Here is a 13,951-nt window from a genome sequence, read left to right as displayed (position 1 = left end):
ACATGGAAAACCGGGCAAGAAGGCATAATCTCAGACTCTTTGGGATCCCGGAGGGGGCAGAAGGTGCGGACCCCCGGTCCGATGCGGTAAAACTGTTCCAGAAGGCATTCATCGACCTATCAGACTGGGATTGGGACTCCCAACTACAACGAGTGCATAGACTGCCTATCTTTCAAAAAAACAAAAATAGTAAATTTCCACGCCCCTTATTGATAAATTTTGGAAATTTCTTGTTGAGGCAGGCGGTCTCTTTAAAAGCCAGACCAAATACTCCTATAACAGTTGACAATCTAACTTTTTCTGTACGTTCAGACTTGAGTAAAGATACTATGGACAGGCGCTGGCAGTTACGCCAGTTAATCGATTCATTCAAAGATATAGTATGTACTGTATATTTGCAGGAGCCAGCTCGCCTCAAGGTGATCAGACACGGTCATGTGCACTTTTTTATGGATATAAAAGAAGGTGAATTGGCATTAGCCAAATTTAGCACTTGAAGATGGCCATTAGATGGTGTAATGGATCGCTCGCTCTCTTTATACTATTTTTCTCTTTTCTTGTGGGGATTTGCCCACTGATGAGTTAACAAGTATATAATATAAGAATTGCTGAACGTTAGCTGTGATATGGATACTTGTCCACTCTCTCCTTATGAGGCGAAAATAAATGTGTTTCTTTTTCGGGGGATAGTCGGTGCTAGCCTTCGCGTCTGCCACTTCGCGACGCTGCCATTCCAGCAGCAGCAGGGTATAGAGGGGTGTTCTTCCCACAAGGATTAGTGGGTGGGATGGGAGTGTTAGTGTGGGGTGGGTTAATAAGGTCTAAAAGGGAGAACATTTTATTGCAAGAAGGAATGATGGTCAACATTAATAAAGCTAAATATTTATTTTGTCTTAATACATTTGATATACAGAGGAAAGCTAAACATACAGTTATAAGATATGTTTTTCTTTAGATGTTTGGCTTGGAATGTTGCTGGTCTCAATAGTAAATATAAGAGGAGACTTGTACAGGAAGAATTAAATATGTATAAACCACATATGGCGCTAATTTCAGAAACTCATATTGGGTTTCAAGAACGTAAGCTACTGTCTCAAATGGGTTACGAGCTTGTTGTTTGCTCAACTTTAGGGGCATCAATTCGTGGGGTGGCAATTCGGAAACAGAAACATTTAAGGATGGAAATTATTAAAACTGCAGCGGATTCAAGGGGGAGGTGGGCAATTGCCCAGGTGCAATTAGAACATAAGTATTATGTATTTTGTTTGGTTTATGAGCCTAATATAGACGAGCCTAAGATGTATGAACAGTTAAACATAGAGTTATTGGAATGGGAGGGTGAATTGCTGATAATGGGGGATTTTAACTGTGTTATGGATTACAAGACTGACTCTACAAGACAAGGTACTTCAACAAGGATGCGTAAAGTTAGGGCAGCAATTGTAGAATTGGGTAGGCTACATGATCTGAAGGATCTCTGGCGCACCAAGCACCCTAATATAGCAGGGTATACATATTATTCGGCACCCCATAAAGTATGCTCCCAAATAGATATGGTGTGGGCTACAGATAGGATTCTGGAGAATTGTAAAATAGAACTCTGCCCAAGATTCTCATCAGACCACAATCCTATACTGTTAGAATTTAACATCCTGGATAGGAAGCGAACACCCCGACATTTCACATTTCCCAGACATTTATTTATAGATGCTGCATTTATATCTCAAATAAAAGAACATATAAGACAATTCGTTGAATTCAATATCAATTCTACAACAGTTAATTGTGTGTGGGACGCTTGTAAATGTAGTATAAGAGGCTTTGCCCAACAATATATCTTAAGAAAGAACGCTGAGAATCGGAGAGATATAAAATCAACCACCTCTAATATCTTATTAGTGGAACAGCAGTTAGTAGAGGCTCTCACACAAGGGAAATCTAATGTCGAAGAGTTAAGAACTGAGCTAGTGACATTACAATCAGCAGTGAAAAGACGCTCAGGGAGAAATTCAGTGCCAAAATCCATAAATATCATCTAGCACAATACAAAGGGGGGGAGAGAATCGGTAAAGTGCTCGCCTATAAAGTAGCAGATAGAAAAGCCAAAACCACCATTAAATCGATAAAAGGTGCAAATTCTCGTAGCTATAATAATCCGGATCAGATTCTTGATCAGTTCGCTAAATTCTACTGTAATCTATACACTCCAGAAAAAAATCCCGCCAAAGACAATATTTAGACAAATATATGCCCACTCAACAAGACAATGAAGCTATTTAACATCCTAGCTCTAAAATAACAGCCACTGAAATAAAAACTGCTATTCAGGCATTACCCTCGGGCAAGGCAGCTGGTGAAGATTGCCTACCTTTACAAGATATGCATCCAGGAACTTCTCCCACTTTTACAGCTAGTAATAGACTCCATTGGGGAAACAGGAAATGCCCCTCTTTCGTGGAAAACTGCAATAGTGTTTTTTCTGAAAAAAAGGTAAACCACCAGAAGAATGTGGGTCATACCGGCCCGTTTCGTTGATCAATGCAGACGCTAATCTTTGCCAAAATGTTGGCAAATCGTCTAGCTCCTATTATGCCCGAATTAGTGAATAGTCAACAACATGGGTTTGTGATGGGGAGAGACACCACAGCCCATATCAATACAGCCATCACAACATTCGATGTGGCTTCAACTACTCTCACCCCACTCGGAATGGTTATGCTCGATGCAGAAAAAGCATTTGATCGAGTGGGGTGGGAGTACTTGTGGGCGGTGATGAGGGCTTATGGCATACATGGACAATATCTTGGATGGGTCCGTTCTTTATACGACCATTCAACGGCGAAGATTAGTTATGCAGGAACTAACTCAGCAAATTTTTCAATTGAGAGGGGAACAAGGCAAGGCTACCCGCTGTCTCAACTGCTCTTCGCCCTATCCTTGGAGCCGTTCCTAAATGCGTTGGTGGCCCAAGACAACATCACCCCTGTACAACATGGTGGGAAGAGTTTAAAAATAACCGCTTTTGCGGACGATATAGCAGTATTTACTACAGATTTAGTTAAGGCTATTCCCGAGATATTTGCGGAAGCAATAACATTTGGAGATGTGTCTGGATACAAACTAAATGTGAGCAAAACTCAAGTTAACGCTAATTATAAACCGGCTCAACCGATACCGGGTTTATGCTCAAATGCTACTTATCTAGGAATAAGGATCGCGGCTGATGTTGACAAAATTCTAACATTGAACTACGAACCACTGCTGAAGGAATTAACTGTATCTTTAAGAAATTGGCACAAGATACCACTCAGTCTGGTCGGACGCATAAACTTAATAAAAACGAAGATAGTGCCAACATTTTTATATCTATTTAGATCCATTCCACTGCAACTTAATAACCTTTTTTTTTTTAAACTAGAGGGCATTTGTAGTAGCTTTATATGGGGATATAAAAAAGCGCGTAGATCAATTATACTCTTGAAGTTACCAATCGAAAAAGGAGGCTTAAATTTTCCGGATTTTAAACTTTATTTCTTTGCAACCTTTTTCCGTCATCTATGTAGCCTCCTGAATAACGAAAGTTCGTTATTTTTTCATCAATTTATGTTGGGATCAGAATGTAACCAATTTCTGTTTCGTGAGCATGATCCAAACTACTTTAAAAGAGTAAAATTTAAGACCGCCAGACACATTAAAAAAATATGGGACCAGATTATGATTTTAGATAAGATTTCTTTCTTTAATGCTGAACTTCAACTATGGGTGAACCCAGGATTGCCAGGGATTTTCTCTGATGGAGCAGGGACTCTATGGTCAGGATATGGCATAAACACTTTGGGGGATTTATACGGCCCAGATGGCTTCTTAAGTTTCCCCACATTAAAACGATTATATAAATTAAACGACAGTATGTATTTCAAATATATCCAGATTAGAGATTTTTTAGTATGTAAAATGAAAATTGAAGAAGTTCACCATTCAGATACTTTAAAATGTCTCTATTCGGATCAAATCAAGTCACTCATAAGTGAGAGTTATGGGTGTCTAAGCTTAGGTAAGATAGACGACTGTGGGAAAATGGCAGGAAAATGGTCCAACAGATTAGGAATTAATATCAGTCATAATCAAATCTCAGCATCACGTCGCCAAATCAGCCAGGTAGTTCAATCGTCTAACCTCAGGTTTCAAATGTATAAAACTGTCAGTCAATTATATTATACACCTCAAAGAATTGCTAGTTGGGTATCGGGAAACCTCTCTAGTGACCGCACTAAGTGTCCAAAATGCAACTTGGAAGCAGCAGGTATCGAACACATGCTCTTCCATTGTCCGGAGCTTGCCCTGTTCTGGAAGGGAATAACAGACGTTCTAAACAATAAGCAAATAATATCCCCACCACTATCGGCTCGTTTGATTCTGCTACGTATTCAAGACATTAATAGTAGTCATAAAGACCTGATATCTATAATATTCGCTTGTGCAAGATTAGTCATAGCTAGGTCTTGGATATCTAAGGAACCTCCCCGCATTATGGAGTGGTGGGGTCTCATTAATGAAATCCACATAATGGAGTTAGCATTAGCTAAATTAAGAGGTCCCAAGGCACTGAAAGGGAGGGAGAAAATCTGGGGAACATTTATTTGATATGGTGTAACAGTATCTGATGAGACCAGGCTAATCTATATCTTTATTTATATAGAATATTCAAATGTACATAAACTCTGTATCGTATTCCTCTGTTTCAATTACAAGGTGGAAAATTTGCATTCTGTTATCTTTTTTAATGTATGTAAAATGATGATGTTCTTCTTGCAATAACAATAAAAACTATTTTTTTTAAAAAGATTAACATTTTGTATAGAACCAACATGTTCTACTGGCTGTATAAGGGTACCGAAACAGGATCCTAGGAAGGGTGCACAAAATGGAAAGGGTCCAAGAAAATAAGATTCAGTTAAGAAGAGACTAGTCAACATGTTTGGAAGAAGAGCAGGTATTCACCAGAGGTCCAGTGGGAAGTTGACAGAATGGCAGATGGAGGATCATTGAAAGTTAAACATTCTGCCACCACAATTTTTGTATCACACAGAGCAGAGGCATAGTTTTGCTTGGTGGCTCGTCTTTATCACCTTGAGGTAATCATTTAGACTATAGGACATCTATATAAGTAGCTGAGTTCAAGCTGCATACATATCACAATCAGTGTTGTGAAGAATTATATTGATGTTATGAGAAAGTGCCTATTTTCAAATGGTCATCCCCATTTGTTTTGCTGATGAGTATGGTTGGGTTTTGAGCTCTGCACTTTGAGGTACTGCTGTCCCTGCTCCGACCCCTAAAATTTGGGAATATTGTCTAATCCCCAGTTGATATATTTAGCAAATGTACATCATAATAATTATAATACAGTGTTTATTTCGGGCACAGACCATCAAACAAATCAAGTTTAAACGACAGAAACACTCATAAGTACAATAATAAGTTGTGCAACATACAGAACTTCATAGTTCAGTTACCAAACTATAAAAACATGCTACAAATGAATCTAGAGACATTGAAGTAGCTTTTTAAAATTTTTGGCCAAGCATAACAATCAGTTTAGGTGCAATGTAGTGATTACTATAAAGTGCTAAAAGGTGCTAAGGTTTAGTTCTAGCTGCTACACTTGATAACCAAACCGCTTACTAATGGCTGCTGGCCTTATATTGAGCAATTCCGATCAGATCAGTCTCTGTAATATGAACATATCCTCTGGTGCAACTAACAATCAGGGGGAAAAAATTAATGTAATTACATAAGGGGACATGTTCGAATAGCAATCTAAAAAGAATCATATAAAAATATTTAAAAACATTTCATGGTCATTTCTTTAGTCAATCGAGAAAAAAAAGATAAAGAGCAAAACCAAAGAGTACACTAAATATCCTTGCAGGGCTTGCTCTATCAATTTATCTATCATGTTTCATGACTAGCTAGGGTCTTCTTCCTTTGTATCCAGGCACTGTACAAGTACCGGGAGACCACGTAGGCTAAACGTTCTCTGGTATCACTCTTAAAGAGTATCGCGGCTCCCCAGTAGTGCCTCACTTCCATAGGTTTACATGCAGCTAACAACCATTTTTTTCGCACAGTCCTATATGAAGGGCAAAAAAAACTTGAAATGGGTCTTGATTCCTCTACATTAGGGTAATTTGGGCAAGAATCAGAGTGAGGGGATCCATTAGCCCATTTTGAAGTGTATTTTCTCAAAGGGTGTAGTCCACATCTATTTGCACATATAAACATTTAGATTGGAACGGGTACATTCTATCCATGTATGGTTTGAACCTTGGTGCACACTTGTGGTTCAAAAACTTGCCTGTTAGGCTTTTGATCTGGTGAGCTTCCCGTGTTTGCAATAGGACTGCCTGCAGGATTTCTTACAGGGAATCATAGCGGAGGGTGGGCTGGTAGATAGTTGGAGACACATGCATCCCCTACAGTGAGAAGGCATGCATTTTACGTCTTACAGAGGGACCTGGGCACGCATAGACTACTGTCTTCTGACAAGGGGTCTGTGCCCGACCATTAGACATGTCGCACACCTGGCACGAACCTTTTCGGATCACTGCCCGGTTAAGGTCTCCCTGTCCCCTCGGGGTATGATAGGTCTAGGCCGAGCTGGCGTTTACAACCCACGACTCTGTTGGATACGGTGTTCCGCACGGAACTAGAGGAAGAAATCAAAGACTTCTTTGTCCGAAATAAAGGTTCAGTGGATCATATTGAAATGATATGGAAAGCATTCAAAGTCACAATATGTGGGCATTGCATGTCTAAGAGCTTTGGGGTTCTGAGGGATTTACAGAACAGGATAAGTAAGCTGGAACGAGAATTAAAGGACATGGAGAGGCGCAGGGGGCGGCGAGAAGAGGGACCAGTGTTGAAAGACTTCCGTATGACTCTTACTGAGTACGAGGATACTGTACATAGAGAGGCAAAGTTCTGGGGTAAATACTGGACAGCACGTAGATATGGGGAGGGTGAGCGGCCGGGGAGGATCTTGGCAGTGATGACACGCAACCCTCGATTTAGCACGCATATCATAGAAATTCAGGAGCTAGATGGGTCAGCACACTGAGACTCACAGAATATACTGTACTCGTTCACTGCACACTACACTACATTATACACGTCTCAAAGAGGAATTCATGGGAGATGTGGAGCTGGGTTGGCTTGGAGATACTCAGCGGGAATTCTTAAGTCATCCATTTGAACTCGATGAGATCAGGGAGGCTATTATGCAGCTTCAGAATGGGAAAGCGCGGGGTCAGATGACCTCCCGGCCAAATTCTACAAGGCCTTTATTGATATCATGGCTCCGGTCCTGAAGGAGGTATATGAAGAGTCGTTAGAGGTGGGCATATTGCCATCCTCGATGAGAGAGGCGATAGTCATGTCACTGCTGTAGCCTGGAAAGCCGCCAGAATCTTGTGACTCCTACAGGCCGCTGTCCTTGATGAACTGCGACACAAAAATGTTGGCGAAAGTTCTAGCCAACCGACTGTCCCTATTACTTGATAAGCTTGTACTTCCTGACCAATCGGGCTTTGTGCCTGGCAGGGCCACGTCCCATAACCGTAGGACCCTTTTTACGCTACTTCAGAATGTAGCGCCTGACTTCCCGCTTGCCGCAGTATTTTAGACGCCACTAAGGCGTTTGACTCGGAGGAGTGGGACTATTTGTATGGAGTGCTACGGAGAATGGGTTTCCCCGAGATATACATGTCCTGGCTTGAGCTTCTATATCTATATCGCCGCCCCACGACAATTGTCCCAGCCCCTCTTTGGATCTCCAGAGGCACTCGACAGGGGTGTCCACTGTCCCCGCTCCTTTTTGCCCTGGCAGTGGAGCCGTTGGCTTGTAGGCTGAGGCAGGTACACCAGGACAAAGCATTCCGCTGTTGTCTCAGACCAATATTGGTGTTGTTATATGCAGACGACATTACACTCTATGTCAGAGACCCGCAACAAAATATCAACCCTATTGTGCGAGACTTCATGAGGTTCGGATATCTATACGGAATAGGCATCAACTGTGGGAAATCCCAGGTCTTCCCACTTACTCAGCCGGTTTCAAAATTTCCACTAGATTTCCCGATAGAGTGGTGCGAGACAGAGCTGCGATACCTCAGGATCCACGTCGCTAGGGACAGAGAGGAAACCATACGAGCGAACTACGGTACAACTATTACACTTTGAAATGCTAATGTCACACGTTGGATATCGCTGCCTCCCTCGCTTGCAGGCAGAGCCTCCCTTATTAAAATGGTTGTGCTCCCCAGTTCCTCTATTTGTTCCTTAATATTCCTTATGCGTCAGGATGATTTTTCTTTAAAACATTGCGCACTGAATTGCTTAGACTAATGTGGGGAGGGAGACAAGCGAGGCTTAAATGGTTGACACTGACGAGGCCGTATGCGCAGGGAGGGTTTGATTTTCCCGATTTCGAATTATATTTCTTAAGCGCGCAAGCGCACTACACATACTACTGGGTGCACATCCCTCGCTATATGCTGCAAATAGCTGCGGCAGACTGGCTCGCTGCCCCAATACCGCTGACTGATGTGATACACGGACCTGTCAGCACGCGGGCGATGCCACCCACTTCTATCTCGGGCAGGGTGGATGCGTGGCACCAGATAACTGCACTGCTAGAATTGCCTATTCTTTACTCTTCGAGGCTCCTACTGTCATTTCATCCGGACCTCTCACTGTTACAAGAGCAGGGATTTCAGGGGCTCTGCAAACGCACCGGTTTGGTCACTTGGGGAGACCTCTTTCACAATGGGACGTTCCGGTCTGTGGAACACCTTTTTTCAAGGAGTGCACACAACGCCTCTAGATATATTTCTCTACGTACGCCTCAGGCAAGGGATGAGGGCAATACTCCCTGACTTTCCTCAAGAGCCGAATAATCTTCTCCCATTGCACCAAATGCTGGGTTCAGTAGACGGGAAACATCTAGTGCCAGGCTTATACAATAGCATCCGAGTGAACAGAGCGGGAGTCCACAGTAGATCTTGTGCGCACTGGGGCGAGAAATTAGGGCGCAAAATTACTGACAAACAATGGCAATACTGCTGTATGCAAACAGCACAGATCTCGGCCATCAGCAGGCTGAGAATCATACATTAGAAATACCTGCATAGGCTGTATTACACGCCAGTAAAAAAGCTCAGGTTTAAGTTGGCTGATACAGATAGGTGCGATCGATGCAAGCAATCGGGGGCAGGATTCTTGCATTTAGCATGGGAATGCCCGGCCATCCGAGAGTACTGGGAGCATGTGTTACTGGCACTAGATAGCATGACTGGCAGCGTTTTAGATAAGGACCCATTGCTCACCCTACTGGGATATACGGCACAGATACCGGCTCCGTACAGGAAGTTTGTGGCTATATCGCTGCTGCTAGCTAAGTGGAGGGTGGCCTGCAGATGGGACAGGGGTCTGGACCCGAAATTTAAGGAATGGATGGCTGACCTACTCTATTGTCAGGAGCAGAATACTACATATGCTGAGCTACTACCATTAGCTTCCAGGCCCAAAGATATTTGGGGATCCCTTAAGGAATATTGTATGGTACATAGTGACACAGAACTGGATATTGAGCCCCCACCCACCATTTAATACTCCTGTTCTTCAACGACATATGGACTGATTGCCATGAACGCTGAATGCAAATTGGCTTGACAACGACGTGAATATGTTACTTTGCTACCTGTTGTGAATACTCTAGGATTTCTGTTGTGCATCAACACTGTATGCTTATGGTATAATGTGTTGTATTCTGACCAAAGAATGAAGGACTGGTTATTATGATGTACTGGTTTACTGTGACAATGTTTGAACATGATACAATGAGAGGTTGTACTGTAAAAACCTGAAAAATCAAGTTTCTAAAAAAATTTTTTGCAAAAGGACTGCCTCCCAATATAACTGTTATACTCTTGATGCATCTCCTTTGACAATTAGTTTGGGGGAGGATGCACGGTTGGTCAAATAGTGTGTTGGCGCTCCTAGGCAGTACGCAGGTACTATTGGGTGCAACATAGTATGAGTGCGGTGCAAAGGGCTAGGGAGAAACACCCTCTCCCAATGTAGTGGTGAAGCCACAGACAGAAAACACAACAGTCCCCTGCACACGCCTGTAGTTTAAAGACAAATTAATGACAGTATAGTGATAACAACAATCCACTGCTTGGTTTTATGTTTCAGTTTGATGTTCCTCTTGTATACGGTTTTTCATAGCCTTAGCCAACACGTATTTCGTCATTGCAGTAAACCGCGACTTCTTCAGGGCTGAACTCCTGTATATCGGGTCCTCTGCTTTGGTTGTAATTCCATCCCAAAGGATGTCAAAGTGCTACCATGTCTAAGTACAGAGATCAGTCATTTGTTCGTATCGCCTTGTACGCGACAGTCCCTGTCCAGGTGTGAAATAATCCTAGGTCATTGCCATGTCATGGTTCTTATTATAGGTATCTGGTCTGATCGGAAGTTACAGTTATAGTAGTCTGTTTATTAAACGTTTTTTATCTTGTTTTGCGTACAATTCCAGAAATCAGCAACTGTATTGTTGTGGCCGGTTGCCCGATCCTTTCTTAATACTGCTCTAAAATTACGTGTTAGATGTTAACATCAAACTGAAAAATAATACCAAGCAGTGGATTGTTGTTATCAATATACTGTCATTAATTTGTCTTTAAACTACAGGCATGTGCAGGGCACTGTTGTGTTGTAGTTCAGGGGAGGTCCATAGCTCACTCATGCCTATTCTATATGATGTTTCTGTGACAGCGTGGGGCTTCACCAACTGATAAAGGACCCCACCCACTCCGCAGGCAATTGCCTTGACCTTATTTTTTCGAGTCCTGATCTAACTCAAGTAGGCGACATTCTGCCAATGAGCTGGACGGACCACTCGCTCATTAAACTTTACATCACCAACGCCACAATAAGAAAGCCCAAGAATTACTCTCCACCACAATTTTCTTATCGAAACTGGAAAGCTTTAGAAAAACTCAGCACCTCCACCAAAGTCTTTGAGGTGCAGGATAGTTTCTCTCCTACCAGCTCGGTGGAAATCAATTATAGATCCCTCAGCTCGAGAATTACCTCCATCACGAACTCGGATGCCTCTTTAAAACACTGCAAACACAAAGGTAGAGCACCTGCTCCCTGGTACAATGACTCCCTGAAAACCCTCAAAACAGCCTGTAAACAGGCAGAGAGAAAGTGGAGACACGGATACTGTGACAACAATAAAGCCCTCTGGAAAAACTCACTCCGTGATTACAAATCTGCCATCGTAGAGAGCAAATCAAACTACTACTGCTCCACTATAGCTAACGCTGCTAACAGCCCAAAAAGTATATTTCAGATCCTGGATAATATTATACATCCTGACTGCGTCAAGAACTCCATTCCCCCATCTCAGACCCTCTGTGACAACCTCGCTCAGTTTTTTACCGACAAAATTGAGACCATCATCAACAATCTGGCAACGCCCCCGTCACATAACCACCCAACCCCCCCCCCGGAGTTGGCTCCACCAACCCTGATTCTCCGAGGTCAGCGTGCCCTCCTATGAGTAGTCTCCTAGCTTTCCCCCTGATCTCTCAAGCAGAATTTGAGAAATTGGCACTGGGCATCACCTCGGGATCTCCCCTTGACCCTCTGCCCCCGGAAATCTGGAAAGCATGCGGGCACGAGTTATTCCACACCCTCCGGATGATCTGCAATCAATCTCTCAGCTGTGGTTTCGTCCCCATCCCCTGGAAGCAAGCGCTCATCACCCCGCTACTAAAGAAACCTACGCTGAATCCAGAATGCCTGTCCAACTTCCGCCCCATATCACTTCTGCCATTTCCGGCGAAGGTGCTTGAACGTTGGGTCAGCAACTGCCTCTCAACCCACCTCGAGCAGCATCACGTTCTGGACGAATTCCAATTTGGTTTTCGCCCAGCCCATGGCACTGAAACTGCAGTGCTCACTGCCATGGAAGAGCTTCGAATGCGCGCAGACAGGGGCCAAGCCGTGGCCTTGATCTTATTAGACCTGTCTGCCGCATTCGATACTGTCAATCATGGGACCTTGCTTGAGAGGCTGAGAGAGGCAGGGATCGATGGCACGGCCCTGCTCTGGTTTCATTCCTATCTCAGTGACAGAAAACAGGCTGTATCCCTCCCCCCTTTCCAATCGGTCTTCTCCCCTGTCCCTCACGGTGTTCCCCAGGGCTCCTCCATCAGTCCGATTCTTTTCAATGTTTACTTGAAACCACTGGTCACTTTAATTAAATCGCACAATATGACTACAGTAAACTATGCGGACGATACCCAGCTCCTTTTCTCTTGGGAGGGCGAAGATTCCATCTCTTTAGAAGCCTTCCATAACTGCCTAAGAGACACCGCAGGCTGGTTACACCGGAACTCCCTCCAGTTTAACTCCTCGAAAACCGAGGTTCTGTTCTGTCCCGCGAGCCGCATACCCCGCCCTCTGCCTGCTGAGTTCTGGCCCCCGGAAAACTCTAACAACCCGCTACCTGTTACCAGTGTTCGCAATTTGGGCGTCATGCTAAATCACCAACTGAGCATGGAAACGCAGGTTTCAAGAACAGTCGCCACCTGCTCAGCCCTTATGCGCTCTCTGCGCAAAATCCTGCCTCTACTACCACCTTCAGCCCGAGCATTGATAGTCAGGTGCACTATTCTTAGTCGCCTTGACTATTGTAATGCCCTCCTGTTTGAATCCCCTGCGACATTGCTGGACAGACTCCAACGAGTTCAGTCGGCAGCAGCCAAACTGGCTCTTGGTTGGACCAGGAGATCCTCGGCCACCGCTGCCTTGGCCGAGCTGCACTGGCTTCCTTTGAAGCAACGCATTGCCTTCAAAGCCCTTTGCTTGGTCTTCAAGGCAATACACGGTGCAGGACCTAGACCTCTTCAACGTCTGTTCTCGTGGTACATCCCCACCAGAACACTTAGGTCCGCAACCGCCTGCCTTGTGAAAGTACCCAGATGCAAGAAGGCCAGGACTGGGGGAAGATCCTTCAGAGTAGCTGGGGCCAAGCTTTGGAACAGTCTGCCTGCCGATATTCGCCAAATCCCTCACCTCCTACCCTTCAGGAAGCGAATCAAAACATGGCTCTTCCCCCACTCCTCTAAGCCCGCTCGCCCATAGTTCACCCCCCCCGCTAAAAAAACCCAGGAGTAGTTACCAGCGCCAGGATACCTGCCAGGTGACAGCCGCGCTCTATAAATGTTTTAAATTAAATTAAATTAAATGTTCTTCAGCCATGGAGTTCTCTGATCTCTTTTGAGAGCAAGCAGATCCTTTACACAGTCTTTGTATGTTGCCATTTCGTGAGTGGACCATAATCCAACCCAATATGACAGAGTTTATAATAAAAACAATTAGGTGAATAGGGTTGAGGGCTAGGTCTAATCGCAATGGGGTAACAGGTGAACTTGAGGGAAGTTTAAAAAATGCCTTAATAAACTTATTTTCTATTTTAGTTAAAATCTCTGCTGTGGATAGCCTCCGTGTTGTTCCAATATATTGACATATTTGTTTGCTTCATTAAACAGGTGAGGCTGTTCTACCTAATCATGGCGGTAGTTAGAGATGTGGTTTTATGACAGCCTGACAGGAATCTATATTTGATATGCTCAGCTGATAATGGATTTTGTCTAGCGCTCAACCCTGAAGTTAAAAAAAATAGGTTACAAAATTCATGCCTAAATATTTCATCATATTTTACTTATTCATTATGATATATAGGCATATGCCCAGGTGAAATCGTCCTTTGCTTTATGTCACTTAAGCCATGTATGGTAGGTTAAACTGAATCCTGCAAACCCATTCATGTTATAGGTCAGATCGTTAAAGCCTTTCATCCAAACGCTTTCGT

The 13,951-nt window shown here is 43.6% G+C and overlaps 1 protein-coding gene across 1 annotated transcript in view; it reads left to right on the top strand.

The window, feature by feature from the left end:
* COL4A2 (collagen type IV alpha 2 chain) overlaps positions 1-13,951 on the top strand; it is a 656,575-nt gene that overhangs the window by 629,898 nt on the left and 12,726 nt on the right. The gene's annotated exons all lie outside the window — the stretch shown is intronic.

This window comes from Lissotriton vulgaris, chromosome 8 (assembly GCF_964263255.1).
Source record: "Lissotriton vulgaris chromosome 8, aLisVul1.2, whole genome shotgun sequence".
Classification (NCBI taxonomy): domain Eukaryota; kingdom Metazoa; phylum Chordata; class Amphibia; order Caudata; family Salamandridae; genus Lissotriton; species Lissotriton vulgaris.
This window is presented reverse-complemented; position numbering and strand designations above follow the sequence as displayed.